This window comes from Xyrauchen texanus, chromosome 32 (genome assembly GCF_025860055.1).
Source record: "Xyrauchen texanus isolate HMW12.3.18 chromosome 32, RBS_HiC_50CHRs, whole genome shotgun sequence".
Lineage (NCBI taxonomy): Eukaryota > Metazoa > Chordata > Actinopteri > Cypriniformes > Catostomidae > Xyrauchen > Xyrauchen texanus.
In genome coordinates, this window is record NC_068307.1 from 12,228,381 (window position 1) to 12,234,380 (window position 6,000).

Here is a 6,000-nt window from a genome sequence, read left to right on the forward strand (position 1 = left end):
TACCAAATTACCATGGAGGTAATGCTTTAAATCTGACTCAGTTTGTTTGTTTGTTTGTTTGTTTGTTTGTTTGTGTGTGTGTGTGTGTGTGTGTGTGTGTGTGTGTGTGTGTGTGTGTGTGTGTGTGTGTGTGTGTGTGTGTGTGTGTGTGTGTGTGTGTGTGTGTGTGTGTGTGTGTTTTAATCTAGATGCAGATTAGATTTAGGATATGATCTCACACTCATGTACTAAGTACACAATTTAAACCAGTAAATAGTTAGTCAGGGATGTAGTAAACAACGTCGCATGATTTGAATTTCAGGTAAATTACATGCAAACTTTGGCCATTGCAGTGAAGGCGAAATATGAAATCTGATAAATTCAATCCTTTTTTTCTAGGAAATATTTTTTTTTGAAGAGCTTTTAAATGGAAGCTATTGATATTCTTAACATATTCTGTATCTATAATCACTGAACCTCTGAACTGGGGAGCTATTTCTGAGAAAGCATTTCCTGCAATAGGGTTTTCATTAGCAATATTGCGTTCAAATGTATTTCTTTAAAAACCACTTTATTTCCCCAAACAGATTCGATTGTTCAAATGAGATATATTTTCACCAAATTTCAAATATTTTCAGTTGTCGGGTAGATGCAATACTGCAATAATGTTATGGATTATTATTTGTAATCTATCTATATCTAGAAATTACACATTGCATAATTTTCTGAATTTGGCATGAAGCTACGTAGAGACAAATTATTTTAGAGCATGAAAGAATAAAAAGATGTATTTTAATCTTGAAGAAAATAAAAACAACTGTGTTCAAAAAACTCTTGTATATAAGGTGATTACGTATCTCTTTATTTTTTCATGTTTATTTTAATCAAAAAGGCAAAGATTAATTCTTAGAATTTGAATTTAGCTAGACTTGAATTGCAATAATTACAGAGTTCTCCATTTCTCTTAGAAGACTCTACGGAAAGGTCTTGCTAAATAGTTATCATTCAGAATCAGACTCTTCATTATCATTCATGTTTATGGAACAGATTGGTGTATCTGAGATCTGGGTGGGATGTGGAACTCTTTTGGGACTGTGACTGCCACCCTCCCATCCTGCTGAATTAATGAAAATCTAATGGGAGATTATATCTATTTTTCTTCATCTTTTTCCTTTTCTTCTCTTTTCGGCATAGCTGCTTTTTGGTACTGTAGTCATTGACTTTCAGTATGGGTTATACAGAGCATGTTTAATCTTGAGGGATCTCCAGATGTGCAATTCAGCTCTCGAGAAAGCAGCTTTATTTGTTTACAATTATTTCACTTCCTTCTCATCTCAAACCCTTATATTTTTTAAAGGAATAGTTCACCCACAAATGAAAATGTCGTAATTATGTACTCACCTTTATGTCATTCCAAACCTGTATTATTTTTTCTTCTGCAGAACACAAAATGAAACATTTAATGTAGTGTGACTCACTTTAATGCTCTATAAAGGACCTCAAAGTGTCATAAAAGTAGTCCATGTGATTGTTAATCATATATCATGTCTTCTGAATGCAATTGCATGCATGATGCATGATGAACTTTTTTTCTAATGCTGAATACTTTGTTGCCACCGGCAACATTTAACTGCAAAGCTGTTTTGAGAAGTTTTTTCCCAAATCTTTTTATATATGTAGTCCTGTGTTCATTAACATGTATGCAATTTCCAGTTCAAATATGCTGATAGAAGCTTTTTAGCAGTTTGGTCAAAGCATGCTTTTTTGCCTTATAAAATGTGAGCTGGCTGGGTATTAGCTACAGAGAAAACAAAGTGCATCATAAATAAAACAGCATTTAGTGGAATTTGACCCATTTAACCTTTTTTAAACATACGGTTTCTTGTTTTTCAAACAGAACAATCAAAAGCATCTGGCTGAGCGCATTTCTGAAACTCGACTGTAATCTTTGTAGAAGAGAAGGCAGAACATAAGAGCTGAGTTCACAATCTCTCAAAACATTGTTTAATGTCAACCTTGGACCAGCTTCTCATATCTTCATTATGTTCAAGAGAATCAACCAAAAAAGTTATAAAATCAATATAATAAGGCTTTACATAAGTGTTATTTGAAACACCAAGCCCAGGGACACCAAATCGATTTCTTTGAGAGCTATGTTTATAAATCAGTACAATGGTTTATAAATCAGTACAACAGTACAGTGGTGGCCCTCGTGTGAAGACCTACTTGGGTAAAGACCAGAGAGTCCACCGAGCAAGGACACTGACAAGGCTCCACTCACCAAAGCACTTAAGTATTTTTCTATTCTATCTCTTTTATTATTTTACTTATACATACATACTAACATGTCTAGTTCACTAATAACACATGCCTTCAAGCACATCCCTGTTATCTGTTGTAGACCGTTCACAAGATACAGATGCAAGACAAAACGCAACCAACACAACCTACGGCCGCTTTGCACTTCAACACCTGCTCCACTCTCATTCTCAGTGGGACTCTGGAACTGCCAGTCTGCTGTAAACAAAGCTGCCTTCATCCCAGCTTTCGCCACACAGTCCACCCTCAGCATCCTGGCACTGACGGAGACATGGATACGTCCTGAGGATACAGCAACACCTGCTGCCCTCTCCAACAACTTCTCCTTCTCCCACACCCCTCGACATACTGGTAGGGGTGGGGGAACAGGTTTGCTCATTCATAATAACTGGACTTTTTCACCACAGGCTTCACTATGTAACAATACATCTTTTGAATTCCATGCCATTACTACAATGCAACCCACAAAATTACATGTTGTTGTCATCTATCGCCCTCCAGGTCAGCTGACAAGCTTTCTTGAGGAATTGGATGTCCTGCTGTCCTCCTTGCCAGAGGATGGCAGGCCACTTGTGGTTCTTGGTGATTTCAACATACACCAAGACAAACCCCAGGCCATTGAACTGAATACTCTTCTGGCATCATTCGACTTGGAAAGACTACACACCACAGCAACTCACAGGTCGGGCAACCAGCTGGACCTCATTTTTACACGTAACTGTACCACCTCTAATATTCTTGTTACACCTTTGCATGTCTCTGATCACTACTTTGTTCAATTCAACATGATTCTCCCATCCATTGTAAAACCGACCCCACCTTTGGTTTCCTTTCGCTGTAACCTCCGTTCCGTCTCACCCTCCCGCCTTTCCACTAATGTCTCTGCCTCTCTTCCCACAATAAATGTATTTTCCATGCTTGATGTAAACACTGCCACAGACACACTTAGCTCTACTTTAACAACCTGTCTAGACAACATCTGTCCTCTCTCCTCTAGACCAGCACAGACTACACCACCCAGCCCCTGGCTGTCTGACGTCCTTCGTGAACATCGGACTGATCTCAGGGCAGCTGAGAGGAGATGGCAGAAATCTAAAGATCCAGCTGATCTAGGTAAATATCAGCTTCTGCTTGCAACTTTTTCAAATAACGTTAAAACTGCAAAAACTTCATATTACCAGACCAAGATCAACAGCACCACAGACACTCGTAGCTTGTTTAGAACATTTAACACTCTTCTCTGCCCTCCTCCTCCACCACCTGACACATCACTGACAGCAGATATATTTGCCACATTTTTTACTGATAAGGTTACAGCCATCAGCAATACATTCACTACACCCTGTCAAACACCTGGCTCCTGTATGCAACTCTTCTTTCCCTATGTTCTCTCCTTTAACTGACACTGAGGTCTCTAAACTCCTCCTCTCCAACCACCCCACAACCTGTTCCCTTGACCCCATTCCATCACACCTTCTCCAGGCCATCTCTCCGTCCATTCTACCGGCACTTACACACATAATTAACACATCCCTTCTTGCAGGCACTTTTCCCACTACATTTAAGCAGGCTCGAGTAACCCCACTGCTGAAAAAACCTGCACTTAACCCCACACAGATAGAACACTACAGACCAGTCTCTCTCATCCCATTCATGGCAAAAACACTTGAAAGGCAGTTTTCAATCAGATCTCCGCCTATCTCTCACAGAACAAGCTGCTGGATGACAATCAGTCAGGCTTCAAAAGTGGACACTCCACTGAGACTGCCCTGCTGTCTGTCATCGAGACGCTGAGACAGGCGAAAGCTGAATCCAGATCATCCGTTCTGATTTTGCTGGACCTTTCTGCTGCCTTTGACACAGTCAACCATCAGATCCTACTCTCCACCCTCTCTAAACTGGGCATCACTGGAACTGTGCTTGACTGGTTCAACTCTTATCTCTCAGAAAGGTCCTTTGAGGTAGACTGGAGAGGGGAAGTATCCAAGCCACACCAGTTACTTACTGAGGTACCTCAGGGATCAGTGCTTGGGCCACTTCTCTTCTCCATATACACAACATCACTGGGACCCATCATCCAGTCACATGGTTTCTCTTACCACTGCTACGCTGATGACACGCAACTCTACTTGTCTTTCCAGCCCAACGACACCACAGTGACCGCTCGAATCGCTGCCTGTCTGGCAGACATCTCAGCCTGGATGAAGGAACACCACCTTCAACTCAACCCAGCCAAGACCAAACTCCTTGTCTTTCCAGCCAACCCTGCTGTTGAACACAACATCACCGTTCAGCTGGGTCCAACTACAGTTTCGCCTTCCAAAACGGTCAGAAATCTAGGGGTAACCATTGATGATGAGCTAAATTTCACAGACCACATTTCAAAAACTGCAAGATCATATAGATTTACACTGTACAATATCAGGAAGATAAGACCCTTCCTCTCTGTACATGCCACACAACTGCTCGTTCAGTCCCTTGTCATAACTAGACTGGACTACTGTAACGCTCTCATTGCAGGCCTCCCTGCATGTGCTATTAGACCTCTGCAAATGATCCAGAATGCAGCAGCACGTCTGGTCTTTAATGAACCTAAGAGAGCACATGTTACACCACTCTTTGTCTCTCTCCACTGGCTGCCGGTTCATGCACATATTAAATTCAAGGCCCTGATGCTGGCATACAAAACAGTCACTGGGTCTGCTCCAGCATACCTAAAAACATTTATGCAGAGCTACGTTCCCACCAGAAGCCTGCGGTCAGCTAAGGAACGTCGCCTTGTAGTACCAAAACAAAGAGGCACCAAAACACTTTCCCGGGCTTTCAGTTTCATCATACCATGGTGGTGGAATGACCTTCCCAACTCAATCCGGGAAGCTAACTCACTCTCTATCTTCAAAAAACGGCTAAAAACACATCTTTTCCAAAAGCACTTAACCGGTCACTAAAAAAAAAAAATATATATATACGTATATATATTTACATTTCTTGTTGCACTTAAATCTGTTTTGTATACTATTCTGATGATAGTGAAACTTTGTAATATGGCACTTTTTGTACCACTGTCTCCCTAAGATGATTCGCTGATGTTTTTTCCTCTTATGTAAGTCGCTTTGGATAAAAGCGTCTGCCAAATGAATAAATGTAAATGTAAATGTAAATGTACAATCCTTGCAATGATGCCATTACCGCACTGCATTATGACATCAACTTCTCCTTTTTGTGCTGAGTATGAGCACAGTGTAATATTCCATCAACATTCAGTCAAGACATGTTAAAAATACATGGCAAAACAGGCTCATCTGGTATGTGCTGTACGGTTAAATAGAGTTTTTTGACATTGTAAAAATGTTTAAGCAGTTTCTAAATATGTTTTTGGCAATTGTGTACTTTTTGATTGACACAGTGGTGGATTTAGGCATGGGCGACATGGGCAGTCGCACAGGGCGGCATCTTGCGAGGGGTTAGATGCACCACACATCCCCCCCAGGATTGTCCCTTGTAGGTTGTCTTACTTTTTGATGCCTCACAACTTAAAGAGAATATTTTAGTTTAGGGAAACAGTTAGTGGTGGCCTTGAAACAGCAATTGTTAATTAATTAAGGAATATTCTAGACAAAAAAGAATGATAAATTCAGACCCACAAGTACAAATGCACTAAGACATGCAATCACATACAAGATGGCGCACACACACGTGAGC